At 36.2% G+C, this 14136-nt stretch overlaps 1 long non-coding RNA gene across 2 annotated transcripts in view; it reads left to right on the top strand.

Moving 5' to 3' along the window:
- The window catches only part of LOC141578205 (uncharacterized), a 40073-nt gene that overhangs the window by 14840 nt on the left and 11097 nt on the right, over nt 1-14136 (top strand). Inside the window, exons 1-2 of one of the 2 annotated variants that reach the window (XR_012508326.1) lie at nt 3961-4860; nt 5114-5226. This is a non-coding gene — a long non-coding RNA (uncharacterized LOC141578205). Of the gene's footprint in view, nt 1-3960; nt 4861-5113; nt 5227-14136 lie in introns of those variants that run through there. The other variant, XR_012508325.1, reaches the window with a different exon arrangement.

Below are 14136 nucleotides of genomic sequence, written 5' to 3'. Positions count from 1 at the left end.
ATCTCAGTCCACTTATCTTTCTCCTTATCTCAATCTTTTTTTTTTTCAATAAGCCTGTGCCTAAATGGATGATGGATATATCATTCTTTATCATTTTTTGGCTCCATATTCATTCTGTGATGTTCATTCTGCTCAGCCTGAGACCCTCCCGATTGCTCCCTTCACCATTTTCCCATTAGGCTTTGTCACTCCTTACTCCCCAGTAGACAACATCTCAATACATAAAAGATAAGCATCTTACATCTATTTCCAGCTCTCCAAAGCTTTCATGAACATTCTTTCTCTTGCCAGAAACACTCTTCCTACTTCCTGCACCCAATTCAGAACCTGCTTTTGGGGTCTGCATCAAGTACCATCTTCTCTGTGTGGCCTCTACTAAAGGTTCTGAGTGATTTTGATTTTTTACCTTCATGATGTTATTTTTATTCAAAATAAAAAAGGAAATTCTGTGGCAAAGTTCACATCATATTTTTTCATACTGATTGTGACTTACAATGTGATGATAAGTGTTCATTAAATGGAATGAAAACAATGTTTAATAAACTGACACTTGAAGTAGGAGCAGGCCAACACCTACTCCTCTTTCATTGCCTTTCCACATGATAGTTACCCATCTTAAATACACTCTCCTCATACTCTGTGCTAGCTAATTAAAGTCATTTTTGTCTTTTCCTCTCAAGTTTTTGTGGAAGTTTCTTTCTTCTATGCCTCTATCCAAGGACCCTTGTGTCCATCTTATTGCAACTGCCAACCTGCTTTAAAACTACTGTTAGCAGCTCTGTACACAATAGCCAAGACATAGAAGCAATCTAAATGTCCATGAACAGATGACTGGATAAAGAAGTTGTGGTATTTTTATATAATGGAATACTACTCAGCCATAAAAAAGAATAAAATAATGCAATTTGTAGCAACATGGATGGACCTGGAGATTGTTATTCTAAGTGAAGTAAGCCACAAAGAGAAAAATACCATATGATATCATTTATATGTGGCATCTAAAAAAAAAAGAAAAGAAAAAAGAGGACACTAATGAACTTATCTACAAAAGAGAAACAGACTCTCAGACATAGTAAACAATCTTATGGCTACTGGGGGAAAGGGGATGGGAAGGGACTAATTTGGGAGTTTGAGATTTGCAAATGTTAACCACTATATATAAAAGTAGATAAAAAACAAATTTCTTCTGTACAGCACAGGGAACTATATTCAATATCTTATAATAATCTTAAATGAAAAAGAATATAAAAATGAATATATGTATATATATGCATGACTGGGACATTGTGTTATACATCAGAAGTCGACACATTGTAACTGACTATACTTCAATTAAAAAAAAAAGAAAAGAAAAGAAAAAAACCTCCTTGCTTAACTGTCTTCCCCTAAGGTCTGACCTCCTACCAACAGCAACTGTTTTCCCTTTTGAAGTCGCCAGGAAACAGCAAAATGTTTGGGACATAGTCAACACACAATTTGTGTCTATTGTTGGTTAAGTTCTGATTGAAAATAAGATATAGTTATTTTTATTGTGATATTAGATTGCATTATATGTAGTGTATTATTGTATTATGTGTGTATCATACTGTATTTTTTATTGTGGAGATAAATTGTCTACCTTCTACATCCAAATACGGCTAAGAAAATAATAAGTGAATTTTCTTCACAAAATAAAGAGAGAAGTGGAAGGCAGAGCATGGAGAGAATAGTTCAGGATAATTGTTTCCTTGCAATATCCCTCAAGGTGCTCCGTGTTATCACATGGGCTCTTCTTCCTTCTCTGATGGTTATGCAAGCAATTTCCAATAGATAAGCTTATGACAACTAAACAGAAATGTTGGCATCTCCTATTTGGGAAGCTATCCTAGAATGGAGAGGCTTACAGGAATGTACATATCAAACGTGTTTTGCCTAGGCACTGTGATAGGACAGGATATAGAGGATGGGGCCAGGGCCTCAGGAAGTGAGCGCAGGGAGTATTCCTGACATCAGATGGTGAGTTCCAGTTGGATGGAAGATCATCAACAGTGATTGGTTGTAGAAAGCCTAGAGTAGCAACAGGGGATCGCAACAGGCAGGGAGAAAGAGACCATACTGAAGCTGCGGCAGGCAATTCTCAGAAGTCTTGGAAGGGAAGGAGGAAATTCAGGATCTGATGCATGTGATTTCCAAATAAGACCGCATTCTGAGGTCCTGTGTATTAAGACTTCAATATACATTTTGGGGGGGATAATTCTGTTCATAACAATTACAAAGCAATGGAACTGATTTTCTCACAGATTTATAAAGCTCTAAAGCTAATATCAATAGAAGAATTTTAAGAATATTCAGCCCTTTCAGTAGCAGCTGCAGCCTTGCAAGGGGGTCACATTGATGGAAAAAGAATTCTTTGAAATGAACAAGTTCCTATATTATTAAAACTTTGTGAGAGGTGGGAGGTTTGTTCTACATTTTACCTATCTTTATATACATCCCATAAATGACTATTCAATATTTCTTCAGATTCATGTTGACTAGCTTTCTATATTTCTTTCAGGGTTTAAGAAGGAGAGATCATGTTTAAGCTATGATGTCTTCTGCCAGAAATAACTTCTTATAAAGTCTACAAGACACCAAACTAAAGGTTACCTTGGGGAGACAGGCCAAAATGCTGAGAATAAATGAATAATGCCTATGCTGCTTTCATTACTTTTGTTCCCTGTGACAAAGATAAAGTTAATTATTCAGAGATAGCAAAGAAGTCTGTTTATTGAATGTGACACACTAGATGCAATTCTGGATTGCAGTATATTCTAATACTAAAGATCAAGCAACTTTTAATCGGAATCAAATGCAATTTTTAATTAAGCCCATTTATTGCACACGTGAGCTGTACTGAAAATTCTCTCAACTCAATAACTCAGTGGACATAATTGCAATTAAAATGTGACTCTAATAAACTGAGACTTTCTTTTGGCTAAGATTCTCTTTAAATAAGTTACATTTTAAATCAACTCATTACAAATTTTTGTTGTTAACAGTTAAAATTTATTTAATGTTAACTATATGCTTTTTTCCTAAATGTGTCCTGCTACTTTCTGACCTCTAGCTTGTTTTACATTCTTTGTCTTCAGTAACAAGAGTTCATTGATACACTGTGTCTGTGTGGTGCCATGACATCTGAAAGAGAGATCTGAAATTTGTCGTCCACATGCTTCGCCTTCTTGACGCCATCTGGATATTTGGCCTTGCGCTTACAAACCACCTGGGTCTGTTACTGTACTTTCCACTTTTCATCCAGATGTTTTGACATTGTGTGGACAAAGCATGTGGCATTGTCTATAAAATGTAATTACTTAAAAATAAATAATACTATGTAAGCAATTAAGAGAGCAACATTTTCCCATCTACAAATCTCAACAAATTTTTACTTAGTAATGTAATCATGGCAGAATAGATTTTCCTTGCTATATTTTCAAACTTTAAATTTCATTTCTGAACAATAAGGGGCAAGTGCAAAACATTATATTAAATTCAAAGGAAATAGGCAATATTTTAACAGTTTCTAATAGAAAAATCTCTGGTTTAAGATATTTTTTAACTTTAGTTATAATTAATTTACTAACTGCAATTACACCTATGGAAATCTAACGGTAAAAGTAATAGCAAAATATTTTAAAATTCTTCCAAATTAAATTCAAAGCAATAAGAAAATTTATCTTAAATCACATTTTATAAAAATCTGTTGTAGAAATCATTTCTACAGAAATATATAGTCCCCCAATCATCTGCTCAGATCTCTAATATAGATATTTGTTTCCATGAGTCTGGTACCTATGTACCTGTACATCTTGTATCATTGCTCTAGGAGAGAATATATGTATATATATATCTATATATACACACACACATATATATACTACTCCAGGTCACTATGGCAACCAATATCTCTGATTAGGTTTGCTTTCAAACCTACATATTATTTAATACATGGAGACCGTATATTATATTATAAGCATGAATTTCCAAAGAAAGGATGAGATAAAAGGTAGCTAATCAAAAAGTGATATGTATATCCCAGAAGTTTCTTTGGGATACTTTCAAAATTTTTGTAAGCAAGTAAGAGTATATAATCCCATGAATCTATGGGACATTTGGCCAAAGTTTCCTAAAAACGTGTGGTATGAGAGTCTCACTCAACTGGCCCAGTTTATCTCAGGTGAAATAGGTTTAATTTTGGGCCCAGAAATTAAGGGTCAAGAATGATGAAAAAGTATAAGGGAGACATTGATCAAGATGGGAATAGACTGGAGCCCTAATATATAAAGTATTCCTGAAAGAAGATATTTAGCATGAAAAAGACAAGCCAGAAGAGGGGAGAAATATTGAGAAAAATGTCTTCAAATTCTTAAGAGTTATAATGATTAAATTGTATTAGAAGTTATCGATGCCTTCAAGGGCAGAACTAGAAATTAGAATTCAAAAAAATGTTTTGTTTCAATGCAATGGAAGAGATGCCTGACTAGTGGAAGTGAGTTTCTTATCATCAGAAGATTCATACAGGGAACTCAATTATAAGTTAGGAACTCAATTAAATGACTGCTAGGTTCTCCTCAAAATGTTTAATGTATTCAGTGTCCAGAATACTGCCTGAAACATAATTGATGGTTAACATGTATGTAATGAACAAATTCTGAAGTTATATTTCAGGTATCATTGTCCAAATTGAGGCAAGAAGATTTGTGATGTTCATAGTATGGCCATCTGCACCCTCCAGGGCACCCTATTTGACTGAATACAACGTGAAAGTTACTTTCTGGATTTGTATAAGTAGTGGGTCCTGTAAGAACCTAATTATCTAAAACTAAAGTCATACTCCAGGTAGTTATGATTTTATGTGGTTGTAAATTTTGAAGTCAGTATGTAAGGTCAAATTAAGTAGAACCACATATAGCTAAGGAAATCCACCATATTAAAGACCAAAGAGTTGTCTATCAAAAAGTCCAACAAGAAGAGGTTTTCCCTTGGCATTGAGAGAAACTATTTAGCTGAGTAATAGATGAAACAGCTGATTTCTATTTTGGGGACATTCTGAAATAAAGATACACTTTTTTTTTTCCTTTACACTTTACAGTAGTACTCAGTGTAGCAAGATGGCCCCAATCTGGGATGCCTTTGAGAATGGAAACGGATGGGAAGTGGTTAAGCACCAGGAGCATCATCTTGCTCATTCAGGACAGATGCACAGTAAGTGAAATTGACCACATTGTATGAATATGAATTGCTATTTCTCTCTTTGTATATCTCCCAAGTATATATATATATATATATATATATATATATATATATATATATATATATATATATATATAGCTGATTTTGTGTAATTTAAATTTATGCATAACAAAACTCCACTCTACTTGATCAACTTTCAAAAATGTAACTCTTTCATAGCTTTCTTCAGCAACCGTGCATAAGGCTCCCAGCCCAAGACCCAGATAACTCCCATCCTCATGCAGTCATATTGCTTCTCTGGAGTCACCAGGCTACCATAATAAAGACAGAGTAATCTCATATGCAGAAGTTTTATAGATCTTATGACCCTTGATGCATAATAGCAACAAGGAGAAAGTTGTTCCAAGTCTGAGCATAGAAATAAACTTTTTCAAAGGAACACATTTCTCAAACCTCTCTCCCATTGAAATATGACTTATAATCCCTCCTACTTCATAGACTTTTACTCTTAATTATACAAACTCACTAAAATAAGCAGTAAGGCTATTATTATAGAGGGACGTGCATATTTACCCATAAGGTCTCAGCCCGTTTGCTTATTTTCCTTTTTTCATGTGCTAAGATATTCAGCAGCAGCCAATCATCCCTTAACAGGTCACTATCTGGCTCAGCACCCTCCATATATCTTGTCCCAGTATATATTTCTAAAAGTGGCATGAGTCCTTTCCACATGCAACATCAAAACATCAAGGGACATTCGAGTACTAAGCTTCAATAGATCTTACATCACATAGAGAAGTAATGATTTCAATTCTAATTAGCCACTTTCCAGTAGTAAGAGAGAACTACAAAATATTCTCAGATGAGAGGAAATGCACTGGGCAGTACTACAAATAAGAAAAAGTTCTATCCAGGTGGGCAAATTGCCCTATTCAAAGGGAAGGAATATAATAAATTCACTGTAGGCAAGAGTGAGATTTCCTCTGCACAATTTTGTCCTCCAGAAAGGCAGACAGTCAAATATCCACTCTCTTTTGAGCACTTAATTATTAAACTTGAACATTAATTCATTTATTTAACTAATATTTATGAAGTCCCTACTACCTGTTAGGTATGGTGCAAGCACAGAAAACACAGCAGTGAAGTAAGATAGACTTGGTCCTAATTTGCAATATGCTCGAATGGTTCTAAGACCTGGTGGAGTTCAGTGCCCTGAACTAGCTAGTGGCCCATCCCAAGGGACAGAGTCCACATCTTGCTTAGGTGCCACAATTCAGTCCATAGAGAAGTATTGCTGTTGCTTTGGATGAACATTCTGCTCTGGAGAAATTCCAAGAGAGACGAGGATGATGGAAAAGAGTACCCCAAGGTATAGACTGAGGTTGACCTGCAAATACAATACAAGTGGAGAATCTCATACAGATTCTGCCTGAGTTTCTTGGGAGACGGAAAGCTATTGTGTGGCATTTTTTTCCAACCAAATTGTACACATCATGTTTACATATAATTCTCAAAATAACAGTTCACCACCACCCACTGAAGAGAAAATTCTCAAAGTATTACTATCAATGGATATTAAACTCATCGATTTTAACAGAAACTTAATGTGCTTTTTGATTTACAAGATAAAAATTGTGCTAGTGAGTCCTCCATAAGATGCAAGGCATGGTGCCCTCCAAGGAGACACCGAAAGTAGCACTAGCAGCACCACTGATGGCGGTTCTTTGGAATATAAGTTCTTAGGAAAACAAACTCCCCCAAAACTGCATTGGCTGTTTCTAGAGAAAGATGAGTTTTACTTCCAATGCGCACATCTGTCCTTGGAAGGCACGACAGCAGCAAATGAGCGCTGTCCTAGCTGGCTCCTTTCGTTGCTTCAGGTTCCGTCTTTCCGGCAAACTACTTGAGGGCAACTGGCATTTACTGAAAGGGTAGTCTAAAAGTAGATAGGCTAGGATTAGGTTGTAGAGGGGATTTTATACCATGTTAGTGGGTTGAATAGTGCCTCCTTCAAAATTCACTTCCACTCAGAGCCTCAGGATGTGACCTTATTTGGAAATAAGATTTTTACAAGGGCAATGAACTAAGATGACGTCATACTGGATTCAGATCACATTAAGCCATAAGGGGGAGTAGACGGCCATGTGAAGACAGAGGCAGAGACTGGAGTTATGCTTCCATGTCAAAGGAAAGCCTAGGGTCATCAGAAGCTGGAAGAGGCAATGAAGGATTCTTCCTCAGAGCCATCCAAGGGAGCACGACCCTGCCAAAACCTTGACTTCAGACTCCTAGCCACCAGAACTGTGAGGATAAATTTAAGTCACCTGATTTCTGGCACTTTGTTCTAGCAGCACCAGGAAGCTAGTATGCTGTGCTAAAGAGTTGCGCAGCCTTTGACTACGAGGTTGTCTGAAACACTGATATATATAATATATATATATTTACATACAAAATTTGTTGTTTTAGAGAGAGCCTTAAACACCTGATCAAATGAATGAGGGATGTCCTCCTGACGTCTGGGAAGCTAAACAGTGATGAGGCATTAGAGAGGGCCACCAAGGCTGTGAAAGCTAAGTTCAACCAAGGACTAAAGATGGACAGAGGATCATAATCAAAGAACACAGAACAATTCTGTCGATTGTGTGTGTGATTCCATAGGATTTTATGACTCCAGTCGTACAAACAGTGCGATGCTAGTGCACTTTAGTATCATTTATATGATACATAGCTTTTTCTTTTCATTCTTTATTTTATGCCCTTTTATTACAAATAATACTTTGAATGATTTATTTTCTATAATGTATTACTTTCCATTTCTATGGTCAAGCTAATATGAGCGCTTTGTGAGATAGTTGAAAAGTCAACCCTTTATGATATTTCCTCTATTCTAGAGTGTCTTTCCGAAGCATCAGTTGGGCTAGCATCCTTCCTTACCTTAACCACTCCTCCCCGCCAACAGTGGGTCTGGTGCGTTAACTGGTAGTAAATAGAATAACTCAGAATACATTTTTTCACTGACCTGTGTGGATCATGACAATGAAACTGGGAGTAGGGGATACACTGTGTGTTGATTCATGATAATCATGCCATCAGAGGATCAATAATATTTCCAACATGGACCATGTCTTGTTTTTGACAGTATTCCCAATGATGGGCAAATTCTTTGTAAAAAAAAGAGAAATGATTTAAGTACTAACTAGAGTTTTTGCCATGATTACCTATAGGGGCAGGGGTTTGAGCTACTCATCATGGGAATGGTATGACTTTGCCTATTGGCCTGTCAGATTTAAGTTTGGAGAGCGTCCTGAGCTTTGCAGAGCATGGTGAGCCCGCTATTTGCAACAGCTAACAAGGTGACAGAAATTAGAAAATGGGAATATGGAGTCTGGGTTCTTGTTTCTTTAGAAACACCTGCCATGAGCTGTACACTGCAGAGTTACAGCAGAACCCAGCATCCCATGCTAATTGCTTACCTCACAGGTTCACTCACAGATTGTGTTCAGGGGACTTGACTGAGGCAGTTAGTTTGGTCATCTGATTTTATGCTAATAAAGGAAAAGTAGGTGACCCAGTAATTTAATATCTACACGGATAACTCAAAAAAAAGGAAAACTGAATTCAATACGATGGATTGAAACTATCTGGCATGGCAGGATTGTCTACTTTCATTAATCTTTCGATCAACATATGTTTAGGACTTGCTATAGAGTGCACCCTACACTAGGTGTGGGGATACAAACTCTTTGGGGATGTGCTGGTAAAGGAGGTGCCATGTGTGCCAGAATTGTAAACAGCAGACTCCAGCAGTGTGATCATTTGTTCATCCATTCATGCATTTATGCCACAAACGCTCGTTAGCACCTTCTGGGGTCAGGCATTTGTACCAAGCTTTGAGAATACAGAGACAGAACAACAAGGTCCCTACCCTCATGGAATTCATAGACATGAAGCAAATAATTACAAGCACTCTGCACAACTGAAAAGAAATGCAGCATGCCACAGAAATATTTAACATGCGAACCAATCTCATCTTGGTGTCTGGGTAAGGTTATCTGCAGGAAGGATGGACCGCCTACACTGAAATAGGAGGACAAACAGGAGTGAAATTGGGGGGGGGGTATTCTAGGCATAAATAATATTATGTATTATAGGTTACAGGAGTATAAACTTATACACTGAAAGATATGCTATTTGACTTAAAGGAGAATAGTGAGAAAGGAGGCTAAATAGGTGGGCTGGTGCCAAATCAAACACCTTGAAGACTTGTTAAGAATATAGGTGTTAATACTTAAATCCTCAACTCTCAAGATCTTAATCCTTATAAGCAATAGGAAGCCACTGAACCAATGGTGGGTAAAGTGATCAGATGCCTGTTGTTAATATATCACTTAGGGTGCAATGTAGAGTCTGGGTCATAGGGAGTCAAGACGGGGAGCTGGATGGCCAGTCATGAGGGCACTGCAGGGTGCAGGAGACAGACAATGTCCCACATAAGAATGGTGGTAATGGGAAACAGGCTGATGGCTTCAAGAGACATTTCAAGTTAGAATTTAGAAGATTGGTAACCCATGAGATAAGGCAGATGAAAGACAGAGAGCTTTTGGAATGAGTCTCAAATGTCTGATATGAGCAAGGGACATCTGTTGAGCCACTTACTAAAAGAGGGCATGTTGAAGGAGAAAAGTTACGGCATGTTAAAGTGCCTGTAAAACATCAGAGTCGCGATCTAAACGAGTTTCTCCGAGCCAAGTGATGCAGCATCCATCTACACTGCCTGTAGGGACAGAAGTAAATTGTAGTTTTCTGCCTTTTGTGGAAATGGAGTCTTTTTACTGTTTAACTTCCATCGCTGTTTTATGGGAAAGCATCATTCTTCAATTTAGAAGATGTTCCCTCATCACTCCAAAACCACCATGTTTTTCCAGACCTCACTTCTCTGGTCTGATCAAAAACATCCCCTGGGATTTGGGAATATAAGACTAGGAAGTATCCAAGTGAATCCCTCTCTGCTGGAGGTGGACGTGAACGTGAGCCCTGGAGCAGTTGATTGCCACTTCCCTTGTGCAGGGTAGAAGATGGCTGGCATAAGAGAGAAAGAAACCAGATGAGGAGATTACTACTCTCAGTGAGAGAGGTGGCAGCTACCAGAGAGACTTAAAGAATTTAAGTGAAGCTTACATACATAATAGTTAGGAAGAATGTTAATCACTTATGCTCTGAAGTGACAAATACACCACGTTTTCTTGAGCGATGTTTCCAAAAGAATCAACAGTGACACTGTCAAAATACCACAATGATGAGCACTACGTATTCTCTGCTCTCTGCTTCTTTGATGTCTCCTTAATACAACAAGAAAGTCTGAGCTCCACTACTGTTCTCTGCTGTCAAGGAAATTCTTCTCATCTTGAAGCATTATTTCTTGCAGATCTTGATTTTGGTGGCAACCTGACTCATAACTATTAAATGAAGAAATGGAATACTACCCAGCCATAAAAAAGAATGAAATTTTACCCTTTGCATTAACATGGATGAGACCTGGAGGGTATTATGCTTAGTGAAATAAGTCAGATGGAGAAAGACAAATACTGTGTAATCTTGCTTACATGTGAAATCTAAAAAAAGTATAACACAGTAGTGAGTATAACAAAAAAGAAGCATACTTACAAATACAGAGGACAAACTAATGGTCACCAGTGGGGGGGGGAAAGGGGAGAGGGGCAGTACGGGGGTAGGGGATTAAAAGGTATGAACTCTTATACATAAAATAAGCTATAAAAATATATTGTGCAACACAGGGAATATGCCATTATTTTATAATAATGACTAATAGAGTATAATCTATCAAAACTGTGAATACACTGTACATCTGTAACTTATATAATATTGTCCATCAACTATATTTCAATTAAAAAATATAAAAATGAATCTGTGCAGTGTAGTTTTGGAGGCCAATCTGTACTGGAAAGACCATAAGTTCTACTCCCAATATACATAATTTTGGAGAAAGTTAAAATTGCCTAAAGACAGTCACCCAAATAGGAAAAAAAGTTACAGCCTTACATTGTTGTTTTCAAGTCCTGGGAAGTCCACAAGAGAGGCCTCATCTAGAAATGATCACAATTGGCCATCATTCCCATGTCTCAACTAGGTTCAGGAAAAGTGGTCTACTTTTCCCCCTTATATATATAGACCATTTCAAGATTCCCATAAAAATGCTTTATTCACTCATTGCTATTTTTTAATAGTCTGAGGCTATAGAGCCACCAGCCTTGCTGGGAATTATCTGCCCTGGAAACTTTGTCCTTGTTGAGCTCAGTCTGGTTATCAGCTGTCCTATCTGAAGTTGTAACAGAGTCACTAGCTGCTTCTATCACTAGTATTTACTAAGGTAGTGATGTAACTAAATGGAAATTAGATGTGCTGTTAAGTATAAAATACTCTAGATTTCAGATTTAGTGTGAAAAAAGAATGTAAAATAAATCATTAATAAGTTTTCAATATTGTATTGGGTTAAATAAAATACATTATTAAAATTAATTACACCTCTTTGGTTTTACCATTTTAACGTAATTACTGGAAAGCTTAAAATTACATGTGTCTTGAATTTACATATCAAGTTATATTCCTATTGGACTGTGAGGTCTATTAGCTTCTGAAAGGGATTAAATGGAATTATTCACAGGTTTTAAATAGGTGTTGTAGAAACGGGGATCATATTTGTTCTTTGAAAATTTAGTCAAAAAACCTAATTTGGGTTAAGGTGAGAACAGAAACAGAGAAATCAGTTACTTGAATTTTGCATGAGTCCCAACAAGAGAAGACAGAAGCTGACTGCATTTGTCATCTGGAAGGAAAATAATGGATTTAGGTTTAGGATTGGAGATACCTGGGGTCAAGTGGAATGTTTGGATTAAGGAAACTGGAGGAAGGTTATCTCCAGTGTCTGAGTAGATGTGACAATACAATGATGCCTTTAACGGAGAGAAGAAGACAAAGAACAAATTTCTTTTATCCTCAAAGGGAACAAAGGAACTGACTTGAGAGTGTTAATAGCAATAGTCAACTAAAAATCAACTGCCTTACAATAGCTTCAAATAGTTCACCCCAATTTAAATTCCTAAGTGGAGTGAAAAGATTTAGCAAGCCATCTAATGAGTTTTTTCTTCCCAAAAGAAGCTTCTGGGAAGAAATCTGTAAAGCAGAAAATTTTCCCTAGTGCAAAAATTTTCTTCCTTTGCTAAAAAAAAATAACACTAATATGATATACAAACTAACCAAATTTAATTATATTATTAGAGTTGTAACATCATAATTGAGTCACACAGACATGGAATAGAAACAAATTCAACTCTTATGATGGGTATGTTAGGAAGAAGGAAATAATATGTTCAAAAGTGGCTACTTGTATAAGTCAAAAATTCAAATAATTGCAATTAACCTCAATAGAATTATTAATTTTCTAATTTATAGTATTTCCTATTACTATGCTGATTGGAGAACATACTATGTTGAAGTCCAAAACATAATAATGAAAGAAATGTTTATTGCCTCTTTCATGTATTCAGCCAATTTTTGTTGAGTGCCTACTGAAGTGCTAAGTCCTTTGATTACTTTAGTGAATTGGACAGACTTATCCTATCTCATGCAGCTTGCAGTTTAAGCGTGAGAGAAGTCATTATTTATAGCATGTTTTAAAAGTGCAACAATGAAGGTAATGTTTCTGTGGATGCACTTAGTAGGGGCATCTAATCCAGAGTTGGAGAGTGCCTAGAAAATCAGAAAAATCCTTCCAGAGAAAATAATATCTACATTGAGGTTCAAAGGATGAGTGAGATTAAGCTTTAGTTAGAGGTGGCATAGAATGAGGACAATGGGCAAAGCTCGTGTGTTAACAGAATGTGACCCATTGTGGTTGCAGGAAACAGGTGATTTGGCTGGAACTTTGAGCTTTAATGTTGGCTTGTCACTCACCCAGGCTGGACAGATAAATGGAAATCCCATTATAAAAGGTTTTCTAAGTCATAGTAGGAGTGTGCCTGTTTGCTGAAGCCTTCTATTACCATTTTGTATCTTTGGTGCTGCTTATTTTTAAGTACAAGTTACCTTTTAAAAAATCAAATAGCTAGTAAGAACAAATTATATAACTTCCAAAGAATAGGATAGTATGTACCAGTTTAATAAAAGAGTAAGATAAATCCCCAGGTATTAACTTGAAGAGATGTCTAGATATATTTTTAACAACAATTTTTATAAAATAATATACATTTATACATGCAGAGAAAATTTCAGGAAGAATATCCACACGCCATCTCTGGAGACTGTAATGATTACACCTAAGTAGTCAAATGGGGTGATTTGGGGAAGAAAACATATGTAATCTATAATGTTTAAGCCTATGAAAAGTTAAATTGCAAAAAAATCAGAATAGATTTGAAAAATCCAGCTAGCTGCTGTCTATAGATGACACATCTAAAAAACAAAAACAAAAGCAAAAGGAGAGAATGTGAAATAGGAATTCTGAATAAACTTCTAACAAGTAAAAGGATTAAATTAGGAATTTACAGAACTTCTTATAAAGAAAACTTGACTGGTGAACTCTATAAACGTTTAAAGCCATCCTTTACAAAATCTTCCCCCAAAATTGAAGTAAAAATAAGAAATTAAAAAAATAAATAAAAGTACCATCCTGTATGATGAGGCCAGTATTACTGTTTATTAAAACCAGATAAAAACATCATATGAAAAGAAAACTATACAACTATATATCTTATTAATATATACGCAAAAATTCTTGACAAATACTAGCATACTGAATCCAGCAACATATAAAAAGAATTATATACCATGACCAAGCAGGATTTATCCCAGGAAAGTGCAATTTCTTTAATATCTAAAAATCAATCAATGTAATACACCATATCA

This window comes from Camelus bactrianus, chromosome 7, assembly GCF_048773025.1.
Source record: "Camelus bactrianus isolate YW-2024 breed Bactrian camel chromosome 7, ASM4877302v1, whole genome shotgun sequence".
Classification (NCBI taxonomy): Eukaryota; Metazoa; Chordata; class Mammalia; order Artiodactyla; family Camelidae; genus Camelus; species Camelus bactrianus.
The sequence above is the reverse complement of the archived record's forward strand: the minus strand, read 5'-3'. Positions and strand labels throughout refer to the sequence as shown.